Source organism: Saccostrea echinata, unplaced genomic scaffold (assembly GCF_033153115.1).
Source record: "Saccostrea echinata isolate AGI-Se365-2 ecotype Australia unplaced genomic scaffold, CSIRO_AGI_Sech_v1 ptg000054l, whole genome shotgun sequence".
Taxonomy (NCBI): Eukaryota; Metazoa; Mollusca; class Bivalvia; order Ostreida; family Ostreidae; genus Saccostrea; species Saccostrea echinata.
Genome location: NW_026889803.1, coordinates 34,140,772 through 34,157,290, shown reverse-complemented (window position 1 = coordinate 34,157,290; position 16,519 = coordinate 34,140,772). Strand labels below are relative to the sequence as shown.

At 35.0% G+C, this 16,519-nt stretch overlaps 1 pseudogene; it reads right to left on the bottom strand.

Moving 5' to 3' along the window:
* Positions 1-11,258: 11,258 nt before the first annotated feature.
* On the bottom strand, positions 11,259-15,578 carry LOC133171995 (uncharacterized; annotated as a pseudogene).
* Positions 15,579-16,519: the final 941 nt, after the last annotated feature.

The window sequence follows — 16,519 nt, the reverse complement described above, 5'->3', positions numbered from 1 at the left end:
TTTTCCCGTATTTTCTTAAAAAGTTGCAGAAGACATCTTTTCAGTGGAATTATCTTCCAGATAACACAGTCCACATACATCGCCAACAAATATTTTAGAAACTGATTTTTCGAGGAATTTTACATGCACATCATATCTTAATTTTGAAGTGGGCGACGGCTGTGGACACTATTTTCTCAAGGGAATAACCCCTGAAATGAGTCATTTTGAGGTCTTCCCTATTTAAAACATAGAGAAATATACAAATTAATGACGTCGCATTTCCAAAATGGTCCTCCTTCATGCCATATTCTTTCATGATTTATCACACTCATGTTCTAAAAGCAAATTTGTCGCCCGCGTGGCGCAGTGGTTAGAGCGTTCGCTCTAGAGTCGCGGAGTAACGAGTTGATCCTTACGTCGCGGGTTCGAATCCCACTGTGAGACGTGGAGACCGGTCCTTCGGATGAGACCGTATAAACCAAGGTCCCGTGTCGCAGTAGGTGCTGGCATGAAAAATATCCATCACTGCTCAATGGTCCTGAGTGCCGAGCATAGGTCAAAATTTGTAGCTCTCCATCGGCAAGTGGTGGCGTCTCCATATGAGTGAAAAATTCTCGAGAGGGACGTTAAACAATAAACAAAAAAACTTTTTTAAAACTTGAAAACATAATTTTTTAAGGGTAGAATAAAGCCAAAACCGTACCTTTTTCAAAGAACTTTTTACTAAATATCCAAAAAGAAACATAACCTCTGAAATGAGTCATTTTGACGCCTTTTCTGTTTAAACACTCTTTGAGTACAAGTTCTTTCGGTCACATATAGGACATTTGGTCCTGTGTACTCGAAGAATGTTGTCTGACCGAAAAATCTAATGTAAGAAAGTTAAACATTTAAAAATGTAGTCTACATGCGTAGCAATGGACAATATCAACTCTGAATTTAACTCGTATGCAGAAAGCTTAGACCCCCTATGGTGTCCATGTTCGAGGCACCGTTTCTGCCAATTCATACCATTTGGCTAAATAATTTAATAAATTATGATATAAATAATGCCAAATACAACAGTGAAACTCGTTACATTGGCTGACCCTAACTCAAGTTTTATTATTTTACAGATACAGATTTCATGTACCTGTCATGATTTTGGATATCTGTTACTGTTTATGTTAAATTTATGTTAAATTGTAAAAATATAAGGCACTGCTAATAATTATCATTGTTACCTTATCAACACCATGCTTATCGAACATGTCCAACAGAAATCTGTTTCATGAACGTGTGCTCTCTGGGGGAATCAAGTCTAAGGAATATGTCTGTCTTTGCCAACATATACAGTTTCGTCGCCATGTCTGCAAATTCTCATGAGAGCACATAGAGTGTCCTGGCCCAGTCTGTTCCTGTTCTCAGTGCATAGGCAGTTCATCAAGCTGAATATCCTCTCCACAGAGGCCGTGCTGGTGGGAACTAAACGGGAGAGGAAGACCAGCGTGAACATGCATGGGAAGGTGTCTCTCATAACTGCATCATCTAAGAACATTTGCTGGCTCCCTTTGTCTGCAATTATTTATAATCATTCTTCATTACACAGCCTTTCACATAATTTAATTGATAAGTAAAATAAATATTAAAAGAATCCATGCCACTTCTAACTTGAAAATGTGAACACCCAACCATCAAACAACTCTGCTGAATGGAAAAATCAACTAAAAAATATATGTAACAAATAACAAAGGAAACAAAACTCAAAACAACATATTTTTGAACTGGAGTGCTACCTATACATAAATTATATTTTGTAATAGTTTATATGAATTTTTAAATATTTGATAAAAAAAAATTGGCTCTCTGAACTGTCATATCATTATTACCTTAACCTCCTTGTAAACACAGTTCTCTCATCAATTTAATTCTGCAAATATATCATCTATTCTTCCAAGGTAGATTCCATCATCATGGTCTTGGTGGGTAAGAGTTCCCCGAAATCTCTCGACGAGGTTGTGAAGTGAATCGGTAAGATCCTGAAGTTGAAAAATGACTCATGTGTAGATTAGTTGATATTATTTTAATTAATCAATCAATCAATTCTTTCATATAATTTCTAGCAAGTATAAGGTTTTTTCCTTTAGCTTTACTGTAACCATGCTGAAATCTACAGATCCTTGCAGAAGATGGAAACTGGTTGAAGCACGTCACATAATACAAGAATAGCTGCTACAGTATTCTTGTTTGAAATGGAATCTCGTACACCAACTATTTCTGGCTCCTTCTTTCTACTTAAGAGTTCATCAAGAGTGTCAACAATCTGGAATTATTAGAAATAGTGTACAATATGAATAATAACTTAAGATTTTACATGTGTGTAACTGACTTCATAAAATCTTATTATTAAACCAAATGTATGGATTTACTTACCAGAACATATCTTTGAATAACTCTCTTGCATGCATCTCCATGTGATAACCATCTTGTAGCAGCTGCTCCTCTTAAGACCAACTCTTTTTCTGCATAACTAGCTTGTACATCCTTAAAAACAGCAAACTTTTGAGGTGAATTGTCAAGCAGCTTATAGATGGCCAGAAGAGCAAGATCTACATCCTCTAGTACAGGAAAATATTTCATCAAGTGTTTGACGCACAGTGCTAGACGATGGCTTCTACAATTGATGTACAAACTGTGAGGCACTACATGTCTAAATCGGCGCTGGAGACCTACAGAAATTTAAGCACATTTTTAAGCTGTAGATTCGATGAACAAAAATAAAATCTACAAAATATTGATATAAAATAAAATAGTATTTGGAATCATGAAATCTTATATTTTCTTGAAGAGCTTTCCATGCTTGTCTTCCAATAGTACTATAAGACCTACCTGTATTTTCACCACTCATGGTATTACACCCATCAAATCCAACAAAAAGAATTTTTAATATGTCTATCTCTTTAGAAATCAAAAATCTTTCAATTTCACTCATAAGAGTTGCTGCGTCTGTTTTCTTAACGTTGACCATGCCTAGAAAATGGTCTTTGATGGTGTTATCTGTCACTGTGTCTAAACATCTGATGAGCACTGCAAACTGAGTTCTATTAGCTTCATCTGTCGATTCATCAGCTAGTAAAACCTATATATGGTGAATTCCTTATTGTTTCCAGGAGTGATTTCTCAAGGCAACTGTTGATAGAAAGAACAATGTCTCTCACAGAAGTTGATGATGTGTAGGTCACTGATGGTTGATTTGCCATAAAGTTCAAAACACTTAAACATTTTTGATTGTGTAGGAATTGAAGAATATCTCCAATGCTATCTATTGCCCACTGCTTTCTGATTACAAAAAAGGCAGATGTAATTAAAGTAGACATGTATTCTCTGTTCATTTCCTTGCACTCAGGTCTCCGTAACAGTTGTTGAAGGACAGTTGGCTGAGCTTCTGTTGCTTTCATCTTCACACATTTAGCAAAAGACTCTGCATGCAAATTGGAAGACTCATGTTTGCTTAATTTTCTGTTGGGATGGTGTCCAAGAACTGTCCCAACAATAAATGGGGATGTTGACAATGGATCACCTCCACACATTTCACAATATTTGCAACAGTAGGCATTCTTAGATGCACTAAAGTAAAGCCAATCATAATGAGTTTCATATTTTGTTGTAAGTATGTTGGAAAGTCGGCTAGATTTTTTTTTAAATTCCTCGGATTGTTCTGGTGGGATGTAAGAAGTGGTATCAGGACTTACTTTAGTCTGTTGAATCTCACTGTCACTGACAATTGGACTTTTTTGTGGACTGGTAATTAAAATTTCTTCTGACACACTTGTCTATCTTGCGAATGTGCAATATCTATACACCATATTCTTTTGATTTTGACCGTTCACGGTAGCTCAGTCGGTAGAGCGCTCGCTCCGTGATCGGGAGGTCGTGAGTTCGAATCTCGGCCGCGACAGACCTAAGTCGATAAAAAATAGGTAGCAACTGTTCCTTCACCATGCGCTCGGCACTTTGGAGTGAAAGTTGCGGGTCTTTCGGATGAGACCTTAAAAACCGAGGCCCCGTGTCACGGCAGGCGTTGGCACGATAAAGATCCCTCACTGCTCAATGGCCCTGAGTGCCGAGTAAAGGTCAAAATTTGAAGCCCTTCACCGGTATATGGTGACGTCTCTATACGAGTGAAAAATTCTCGAATGGGACGTAAAACAATATACAATCAATCAATCAATCAATCTTTTGATTTTTCACCAATACGAAAGAGACTTTTTAATGCATGATCTTTTTACAAACATTAATCCTTGTACAATTATACAATACTTACTAGAAACTGATTTTTACAACAAGATTTAATGTACATATTTTTTATTTGTATTTTTATAATTTTCAATTTAACTTTTCATTTTATTTTTAGATTTCATGTCCGTCGGATGGGACGTTAAATGGTGCCCCGTGTCAAGGATTGCCACCCCCTTGGCACGCTAAAGATCGTTTCTCTGGTTTTCGAAAAGAGTAGGCTCATTGGGGGCCGCCAGAGAAACCCAAAACTTTCAAAACCGTTCCTATAATATTTAAATTCCTACCGCCGAAATATGGCTGAAATATTGCCGACTCGGCGTAAAACAATAATCAATCAATCAATCAATCAACTCAGTTGCCATAAATAAATGACCTTCACCGACAGTGCTGTGAATGACGCTAATATCCGTCTACTTTCTGTTTGACAGGCAAAGTGTGCGGTTGAGATAAGTCGTTTTCTGCTAAAAATTATTTATAAAAATTACAAAATATGAATAAAATCGACTTTATTAATATTTTTCTTTAAATTTTCATGACACATTACGTAGTTAAAGGAAATAATCAACCGAAATTGAGGTGTCCGGAATTACCTCTCAGAGAGGCAACACATGTTTAAAATTTGATATATTATCAATACTTATTGTATGCTTGTTGTTTTATTAATAAAAATTATTGAAAATGAACAAAAAGATCATTTATTAATTATTTTTAGGATTAATCTTCTTTTTTTTTTATAAAAAGGGGGGGGGCATAATAAAGAGAGAGAGAAAGGACCCACTATGGCCTTTGTAACATACTTGTACAGGTGTTGAGTGCTTAAAATTTTTGAACTCTTAAGTGTACAAACAAAGTCCATGTCATTTAATAAAGAAAAAAATTGGGGGACCCTTTATCCCATTCTTGACTCATTCAGAGTCTTTTGTCGTATTTCCATATATATGTCCCTATAAACTTTATTAAAAAATAAACGTAAACTATGTTATACTATTTAGATGTTCATTTACAGTGGGCTGCAGAGGCACTGCACATAATATTTCTTTCATAATACAATTCCATAAATATAAATATGCCCCCCCCCCCAAAAAAAATAAAATCTCACCATGAATAATAAAAAAAAAAACAACTGGCGAACGTAACGTGATTCATGAACACAAGGTGCTGAACATGTAATCAGTGCATGTAATACATGTATACTTAGTAGGGCTACCTGGCAAAAGATTTTTAAGTGTTTTTTTTTTTTTTTTAAAAAAAAAAAAAAAACATCCCAGTGTCATTTCTTAAATACCTCAATGTCATTGCGAGCATATCATTGAGAAAAAAATATTTAGCATCTGAAGCACTGATTTATCGTTTTATTTTTCATTTTCCCCATTTATACAAACACTTTAGGATTTCTGTCTTCATCGATATTCTTTAATTTAAAATTTTATACCACTTATTTTTTTTTTATAGAATCAATTTAAAAAAAAAAGGTTAAAATACTCAGGAAACAATAGATGATGCTGGTATTTAGTTAAAAAAATATATATGGAGTTGAGACTTGAGAAAATTATAGATGTGCTAGCTACATGTTTTTATCCTATATATAGTTCACGCTAATTCAGTTTTTTGGTAAATATTTTTTGCTGAAAAATATATACTTGTACATTAACGTGTTTATATTTTATGAAAAATATTTTTTTTTATTTTTTATGTCCCGACAAAAGTTGAAGTTCCCTGCTGTAATTAGCACGACCATCGTGTAATCAGTGCGGCACAGCAGCGAAACAATTCCTCATTTACCCACTGTCCGAAGTTGTAACACCATGTGTCCGAAGTAACAACACCATTGTCCGAAGTTACAACCTCACTACCTGGTACTGTTTTAAAGCGTTTACAAGTGAATTGTAATTGGCAATATTCTTATTGATAAAATATAGCAGTAATGATCACCCGAAATTTCGAAGAATGTAGTGGTAATGCAGGGATTTATCAATACCTTCTCAGGGGCCGAAATTCGGCCCCATTCCCAAATGAAAATGAGTTCAGTTTTTCCCAATTTGGCAGTATTTTTTCCCAATTTGGTGAACAATGCTATTATATTTAATTATCTTGGAAAAACACAAAAGTAAAATTGTCAGATTGTCTGTAATTTTCATCTATTAAACTCATTTAGGAATGTTACAGTCAGAACGCATGTTTAAAAACACTAAGAACATCGCCAACTTTTAATCCGAATTTCCTCAGTTTTTCTGGAAATGCTGATATTGTGTAATTATATAAGATTTATTTTAGTTATTTTCAGCTACTCAATTGATCTACGAGTGAATGGTAAGGACTAAAGGTATTATTTCAGATAGAAAAATATATTTTCAATGCATTAATTAATATTAAAAGATGACTTAAAGAAAATGTGTACTTAGTATAATCTTTTGCAGGAGGTTTATAATCTCCAGAAACAGATTCTATAATGACCTAAATTGGAATCTCATACACACATGTACTACCCAAGTTGTTTATACTCATTAAAGTCAATTTTACTTTTATTAGTGTATTATTCATAATTGAACTTGTACGCTGAAGTTGGATCATATTTAATTGTCTGTTTAATTGCCCAAATTAGAGTTCTTGTTATTAATTACACCTGAATACATGTTTTAAGCAACATTTTTAATTTTTCCCAAATTCATCAAATAGCCAATAATTTTTTCCCAATTCCCCAAAATGGCGTTTCCCAAAATAGGCTGATAAATCTCTGTAATGAGTTGAAATTTTTCGCAGTTTAGTGGTAATTCATGTTGACCGTTTGGCATAGTTGACCCCTAAGTTGGTCCCTGTTTAAATATAAAAACATATACTCTCTAATAGACACAAAATCATGTGTATAAATTCTTAATTTTCAAGAAAATTAAAGATAAGCTTTATTTAAAATCTACATAGAGGATATTCAGTGTTTTGTAGTTGGATATGGAATTTATTTCACGAGTGGGACAGGATTTTTTTTTTATTTTCATCAGTGAAATAAATTCTATGTTCATCTACAAAACATTGAATTTTCTGTTTATTACATTTTCTTTGATTTTCCCTTTGCTTCCGTCTTTTCTTAACATGCACAGTGTCATAGGCTGTGAAGTCATAGTTGAGCGGATGAGATGTCATACAGCTTAGCAGTTGTGAAAATAAAAACATTGTAACATGAATTTTAGCAACATCTTTGGGAAGAATTTGGAAGTTTTAGTCTTTTTCAAGACGGTTTAGTTACTATATCTTATGACTAGCCAGAATTTTTTTTTTTACTGACTTTGATATCCTTTCACACTGTGAGAGAATATCACTGGTATCCTTTCACACTGTGAGAGAAAATCACTTTTATCCAATAAATAAATCTCAGTATTTTACTGTTGAAAATGTAATAAATATATTTATTCAAGAAATGTGATTTATCAGAACAGATTTACATGTTATTACATATAATATAATAAATTCAGTTGACAAGTAAATCATAGTAATCAGAAGGTGGCAAAAAATTTTCCCAAATAACTGACAAATAACACATTTATTGACTAAAATAGGGGGAGCCCTAATCATTACGAAAATGACCTGATTAAACTAAATATAAATCAGAAAAATATGAAAATACGAATGATGGGAGCATTTTTTACTACGTAGTTAATATTTTACAATTGTGAATGATAGGACTATTGAAAATTCAATTTAGAGAATTATTTTGACATCAATATATTTGACTGACTCAATTACAGATATTTCCACTGTAAAACAACTACAAAATATATAAAACAAAATTTCAAACTATTATTGTTCACACACAAATGCTCTTAAAATTAACCCTATTAGAGTATTAGAAAGCTGGCATACAATTTCCAAAAAAAAATTCTCATGTAATAAAATTAAGCTTATTTCATTAAGAGTGAATAAATGACCTAAGTAACAGAAAGCTGGAAAAATATTATAATAAAAAAAACTTTTTAACCTATGAAGTATAACATGTAGCTTATACAACTCTTTCTTTCTCTCTCCTTTCCCTCTCCATAGACACTTCATAGTGGGTCACTGGCATTCAAACTCTAAGCAAAAATATGCTTGATATACAAAACTTTTAGCAGTACACACTTGTATAAAAACAAGTAATATGGAGATTCGTACATTAGTTCCATTTTTATCACATGTAGGATGGATTTCAAAGTGCAAATTTACAAGTGACAAGACATGTACTAAAATGGGGATATCCAGAGCATGTTCCTAAAACAATAATCTATAACAACAATATTAGATGGATTACAAAATGTTAATTGTTGCACAGAATTTAATACAAGTAGGTCATTGAAACTGATAAAATTTATATTTTGATTGTGGAAAAACAACCACAATCACATGCAGTGTTATACATTATGTCATTCTTGACACAAATGAAATGACAAGCATTCATTTCAAGCCATAAATATTAAGATAACATTCTCAAAGAAAAGAAGTACCAGGTTTTTACATATACTTCATAACAATGAAAAACATAATTTTTATGCCCCGCCATGAATATGGCCGGGGCATATAGTGCTTGTCATGTCCGTCTTCCGTCACACTTTGCGTTTAGCTCTGTTCAAAGCTCAGTTTCAAAAAAACTATTCAAGATATTTTTATCAAACTTCATATGCTGATAGATATTGATGAGAGCTATTCAACTGCATCAACATTTTTTGACCTTGACCTTTCTGTTGACCTTGACCTTACTTTCCTTAAATTAGTGTTTCGCTCAGTTTTAATGAAATCATTCATGATATTTTTAACAAACTTCATATGCTGATACATATTGATGAGAGCTATTACACTGCATCAATATTTTTCACCTTGACCTTTCCTTTGACCTTGACCTCACTTTTCTTAAATATGTTTTTAGCTCAGTTTTAAAGATACCATTCAAGATAGCGTTATCAAACTTCATATGCTGATACATACTGAGAGCTAATCAACTGCATTAACATTTTTTGACCTTGACCTTTCCTAAGACCTCACTTTTCTTAAATTAGTGTCAAACTTCATATGCTGATACATACTGATGTAAGCTATTCAACTGGATCAATATTTTTTCACCTTGACCTTTCCTTTGACCTTGACCTAACTTTTCTCAATTTGTGTTAAAATGTTGTATTACTAATATACCCTCGGCGGGGCATTCATGTCCTATGGACATATTTCTAGTTAAGGTAATAATTGATCTGTTGTGCTGAATGCAATTTTGTTTTGTTGGTTACATCAAACCTATAAATATATGCTGTCTTTTTTTTTTTTAGAGATTTACCAAGAAATACTTCATCAAAGAAAAAAATCCTACATTTTCAACTTTCCTATCAAGTGTGTTTAGTAAAGCAGAACTTGTTTTAATTGAAAAAGATTGAGCTGTAAAAACATGCACATTAGCTCCAGTCATTTTAACACATCATTCTCTTTTCAGATACTGACAGATGTTCGATGCTGCTTTTTTGCTCAGAGATGCCCCTCGAAGAATAGTTTCAATGCCTGAAGATGAATCTCTCTTCTGTGCAGTCTGCAAATGGAAAAAACCAATACCTTGCTGTGCAAGTTTTCTGGCACTTGTTGAAGATACACACTTGTTTTCCACTAATGGCGTTAATGTTGAAAACAGGTCTTTGAAATTGACATTGTACAAATCATTTATAGACAGTTTTTCTTTGAATACGCCAAAAAATAAGTTCTTGTAAGAGCATTACATCTTCCTTTGCATCATGAGCTGAATATTCCTTGTTCAAAAGGACGGAAACAAGGGTTTGGTGTTTGTAATTTCCAACAACTTCTTTTTTAAATAATCTTCTTGATAATTTCAGTGTGTCAATGCAGAGATGGACTGTTGAAAGAAATTCTTTTTGGAGATGAAATTCTGAAAGTTTTTGAAGTAGGACAGGAATGTCAAAACTCAAAATGTTATGGCCAACTAACAAAGGATTTTCAAAGCTTTTTAAAAACTCAATAAAGTCAAGGAGAGCTGTCTGAATGGTTAGAGTTTCAACTTTTTCACCTTTGCAGAACATTTGGTTGTCATTGAGAGAAAATCTGATTCCGGTAACTTTACTAGCAGCAAGTGACATTTTCTTTCTGGGCATTACATGACGGTTGTTCCACACACAGCAGATAATTGAACAATATCGGAGGTCCTTGCCAGTCCAGTGGTTTCTAAATCAAAATGAACAAAGCTGTCTGTTCCTTTGAGATTTGGTCTAGATGGAATGATGCAGGTATTTACCTCTGATGAACTCAATTCAATATTTTCAGAGTAGATTGTGCCCTCTCTCACTGTGTTCAGAGAAGCTGCTGAGGATTTTTTTTTCTTTAGTTCCAGTCGTCTCTTTTTAGCTTTTCTAAGCTTTTGACGTGTGTTTTGCCGGAGACGATTTTTGTCCAAACGTTTGCCAAGAATATTCGAATAGTGTCCAGGAGAGAGTGATGAATTTGACATACCTTTAAGAAAAGTTTGACATACCTTTAAGAAAAATGTAAAAAGAAAAAAACAACCTTAAATTATGATTACAAATGTATTTTTTTGAAAATTAAAAAAAATTAAGGGGATTTTTTTTTATTAGAAGCTAATAAGTATTTGATCATTCCTCTTTCTGCCTATTTTTCTTTTTTTAAAAGAAAACTTTTTTACTTCATTCAATAGAGCAGTAGGGTAGGGCGGGGCCACAATAGGAAATCCAAGTTTTACATTGAAATATGTAGTAAAAATCTTCTCAAGAACCACTGGGCTGGAAAAGCTGAAACTTATGTGGAAGCATTCTGGAGTAGTGTTGATTCTAAATTGTTCAAATATTGACCCCTGGGGGTAGGGCGGGGCCACAATAAGTATTACAAGGGGGGGGGGGTCAGAATAAAAACAGCAAGGCCAAAATTACTCAGGTGAGCGTTGTGGCCCATGGGCCTATTGTGTTTTTGTTTTAAACTGGTGACTGTCAAAACCCATGGATCTTTTATTGTCGATATATATTATATTATAAAAAATATACAAACCGATTTTTTGGAGCTTTGCTGGAAACAATGAAGTTGAAATTTTCATTTGGTTGGGTTGACCCCAGTGTAACAAGTTGACCCGCTCTCTTTTTGTAGGTTTCAACCATTTCTTCAAGGGCACGTCTTAGGCCGTCTTCCTTGAGTGGCTGCCCATTTAGTAGGTGTTTAAACCTGAAAAATGTTTTGTGCTTAACATATTTTTGTTGTGATGAAAATTGCATGCATGTAAAAGTAGTATACATTTTAACTTGGCAAACATATATATATATATATGTTGCAACAAATCAGGTGCATAATGTAAGTTTTTGGAATCGTTTGCTCTGAGCAATACAGAAGTTGTGCAGATTCACATTGATCAAAATCTTTTTAGATTGAAATCCAAGGATGTAATTTAATTCCAAGAGACTACCCTAGAGAGTTTAATATCTTATATGAATGCAATATAAATTTCATTTTATATACCTGAAATTTGGAGTATCTCTTTTAAAGGAACACCAGTCAGTGCACATCTCGTGTTCTCCAAAAACATGGGGTACAATCTGTGACAGGCCTTCTTGCACATCATCACTTGTTTTAGCCCTGGACAGGGTATACATAAAACATCGAACCAGGTATGGAATGACAGATGACTGAGACCTGAGTTCCTTCCATTTTGCAGCTAATGCGTAGAGCTTTTTAGAAATTCCCTTTTTTATGTGGTTTTTGTCATCTTTCTATTGAATTCCATGGAAGTCCAATTTCAAAGTAGATGAAATGGTGGAATCATTATCAGCGTGGATAACCTGCACTGGATGGCCGCAGTCTTTCATTTTGTGTAACATAGACATGGCCATATCTGGCTCCATTGCCTTGCTGGATCCATCCCAATTTTTGGAACACTGGTGGGCTGGTATTGGACCCTCTCCATGGTGGTCACAGACACTGCAACTTTTGCTTCTGGTTTCATATTGAAGGATTTTACCTGATTGCTTCCCAATCAGTGTCCCGTGCCCTATATCATGAAAAATTGATTTCATGTTGAAGATTGAGAAATTTAGCTGACATGCTAACAGATGAAGTAAGATGTATTATGTCATCTGTCACACAGGACATGATTTAAATACTGGTTTCAAAAATCTTAAACACAGATTCATGGCCCAAGGGGCAGGGGTTCTGGTGCTAGGGTGGGGCTATGTAGATCATATAGTGAAAGTGCATTATTTCCTTGAAAATCTTCTTCTCTACTCCTGGGTATTAAATAAACTAAGTACATAGTTATAAAGAGCATGGTTGCCTCTTCCAAAATTGTGAACGAGTCGGGGGTTCTGGTGGAGGGGGGGGGGGGGCTCTATTGATTATATAGTGAAAATGCATAATTTCTTTCAAAATATTTTTCTACTACTGGTTATAAAGTAAAGAAACAAGTGTATAGTTATGATGAGCAAGGGTGCTTCTTCCAGAATTGTGAGTTCATGGCCAATGGGTCAGATGTTCTGGTGTAAGGATGGGGCTTTATTTAATAATTTAGTGATATAATAGATGAATAAAAATGAGATAAAAATAACTTATCTTTTTAAATGTTCTTCGAAGGCCAAGAGAGGCCAATGCGAGAAGTAATAATATGGGGTTAAAAAATAGACATTTTGTTAATAGTCTGCATGGCAATAGTGATAAGGGGGGGGGGGGCAGATTGATACTAGACCAATAATTTCTAAATTATTGTGTTGTACTGAGGTGACCGTTAAGGCCGTTGGGCCTCTTGTGTAGTGCTGTAAAAGTTTTGAATTTTTAAACTATACAAAATTTTTTTTTTATATTCCTCATCAATAGTTGGGTCACCAGTAGGCAGACATTTCACAGCGCCAGAAGCATACCAGGAGATAATTGATAAAGATTGGAAATAGGGTAGGTTGTTTTCAGATCTTTTCAATAACCAAATAGTTTTTAGCTCACCTGAGCTGAAGGCTCAAGTGAGCTTTTCTGATGGAAATTTGTCCGTTGTCTGTCGTTGTTAACTTTTCACATTTTTATCTTCTTCTCAAGAACCACTGGGCCAATTTCAAACCAAACTTGCCACAAAGTATCCTTGGGTAAAGGGGATTCAAGTTTGTTCAAATGATTGGTCATATTTATATGGAAGCATCCTCAGGTAGTGCATCTTCGCTAGCCAAGGGTGTCTGATACGCTACTCTCCTCATAAACCCTTGGCATACGGTGCTGACAAAAGACGAGATTGTTTTTGTCACGTGATCATGATTCTTACCAGATACGCACAGATTGCGTCATCGACAGAAATAAAAAGCGTATTTAAAAAAAATTTGTTTAAAAAAAATAATTAACAAGAAGGTATCGAGTTATGTTAATTTATTATTTAAACATGTAAAAATGCAAATCTACATCTTCAATATAGATTTTTAATCACATATTTTGCACGGATGACACCATATATATAGCTATTCATAGAATGGCATGTTATCTTACGGATCATTGTTTACTTGCGTTTTACATTACCGATATTAAGAGTCAAGATATATCCCGAACACAAATATCGTCATTTACAAAAAACAATTGCTGATTGGTCGAACGATGTCGATCAACTCCAATCACAACTTGAGAAAAAAATCCCAACTTTTTTTAACACCGTATGCCAAGGGCTTATGAGGAGAGTAGCGTATCAGAAACCCTTGGCTAGCGAAGATGCAGGTAGTGTAGATTTAAGTTTGTTCCAATCATGACCCCCGGGGGTAGGGTGGGGCCTCAATGGGTGATCAAAGTCTTACATAGGAATACATAGGAAAAATCTTTGAAAATCTTCCTCTTAAGAACAGCAAAAACATGATTGATCATATTTATATGGAAGCATCCTCAGGTAGTGTAGATTCAAGTTTGTTCCAATCATGACCCCCCAGGGTAGGGTTGGGCCACAATGGCTGATCAAAGTTTTACATAGGAATATATAGGGAATATCTTTAAAAATCTTTTCTCAAGAACAGCAAAGCCATGATTGATCATATTTATATGGAAGCATCCTCAGGTAGTGTAGATTCAAGTTTGTTCAAATCATGACCTCCGGGGTTAGGGTGGGGCCACAATGGGCGATCAAAGCCATGATTAGTTAAGTGGAAGCATCATCAGGTAATGTAGATTCAAATTTGTACAAATCATGACCCCCCAGGAAAATAGAGGGGTCATAACAGGGGATCATAGTTGTTTGTTTGTATGTTGTTTAACATCCTTCTCGAGATTTTTTCACTCATGGAGCCGGTGGAGAGCTGCAAATTTTGTCCTATACTCGGCACTTATGGCCATTGAGCAGTGAGGGATCTTTTTCATGCCAGCAGCTACTGCGACACAGGACCTCATTTTATAAGGACCGGTCTCCACGTCCCACAGTGGGATTCGAACCCATGACGTAAGGATCAACTCCTTACTTGGCGACTCTAGACCAGACGCTCTAACCACTGTGCCACGCGGGCGACGGGGATCATAGTTAAACAAAGGAATACAAAGGATATATCAATCAAAATTTTCTTCTTAAGAACAGCAAAGCCATTATTTGTCATATGAATTCAAAAGCATCCCTATGAAGTATATAGATTCAAGTTATAGTTCAAATTAACACCCCCATCCCCACCCCCCACCTCTGAAATTTATATTTAAACTTCAAGACTGAACTAATTTCTGCTTTTTCCTAGCCAGAGTGCTCAGGTGAGTGATGTGGCCCTGGGCCTCTTGTTTGTAATATTTTAACTTTTATACCAGATATTTTTTTATTTTATTTGACTTGGTAAAGCTGCTTGAGTATGAGTTATGTCAGTTGACCATTGTTGCTCAGACAAGTGATGTGGCCCCTACTCCTCTCATTACGTTCGATTTACTTGAAAACATAATGATAAAGTAAAGATGCTTGCAGTTGACATCTTTGATTGCAATTGGGCATTCTTGTTCAGTGATAATTTCACACATTGATCTATTGTATACCTTTAATGTAACCTGTAATCTTTTTTTTAACATTTCAGATAACTGTTCGATCTCAAACTGATGAGGGTAAAATTTAACTTGCCTGAAATGCTGTTATAATTCCATCCTGTTCCACGAGTCTGCCAACCAGCATCATAGCTGCACTCCAATGTGTCCGACATTTTTACTTCTTTTTGGAGCGACCTTGCGCAAGATTTCTGGGCCTCTTTTTCTGTGATATTCTCCTTTTTTGCAATGGTTTTCTGATTGATGAGTGGGATATTGCAGGCTGTTAAAAATGAATTTACATGGCTTGGTCCCATACCAGAATCGATCATGCCTGAAAGAAAAATGCAAGACATTTAGCTACAAACCATTAAAGATGGCCTACATAAAAAGTTTTAGCTGACAAAAGGAGAAGGAGGGTTATGTGGATATCATTTTGACAGTTTGGAAGAATTGCTCCTGCCCATACTTACTAAATTGTTCTTGATAGTTATGCATGAGGGAATTCTTTTATAAGTACTTACAACACTAAGGATTCATAAATACTGTCCTAAAAAGAGAGGGGGAGAGAGAGAGCTAGGTGATTGAAATTTGCAATCGCAACTTCTTGGGCCTTTTCGATAATAGGAAAAACAACAACGAATGTATTGCTTAGGTGTCCATGACACCCCTCTTTCCCTTTTCACAATTCTTAATATAAGTAGAGGGCTATGTATTATATGTTGAATTTTGATCCGTGTTCATTAAAGTCAATGATATAAAATATACAACAGAAAAGACATTCAAGACTGTCTAGCCAATAAAATTGATGGGAAGCAACTCCATATTGGGCCTAAATTAAAAAAAATGTTTGTTTGTCATTAACCGACTGACCCACGAAAATTAGTTCGACTCGAAATATTTTATTGCTCTTTTCATTTATAATTTTTTAGTTTACCTGAGCTGAAAGCTCAGGTGAGCTTTTCTGATCACCTAGTGTCTGTCGTTCGTCCGTCTGTAAACTTTTCACATTTTCAACTTCTCCTCAAGAAACACAGGGCCAATTTTATCCAAAGTTGGTACAAAGCATCCTTGCGTGGAGAGGGTATTTAATTGGTCAAGCCTCCTTCCAAGGGGAGATAATCAAGAAAAGACAAAAATAGGGTGGGATCATTAAAAAATCTTCTCCTCAAGAAACACTGGGCCAGAAAAGCTGCAACTGATATGGAAGCATCCTGGGGCTGTGTAGATTCTAAATTATTCAAATCGTGACCCCCAGGGGTAGGGTGGGGCCACAGTAGGGAGTCAAAGTTTACAT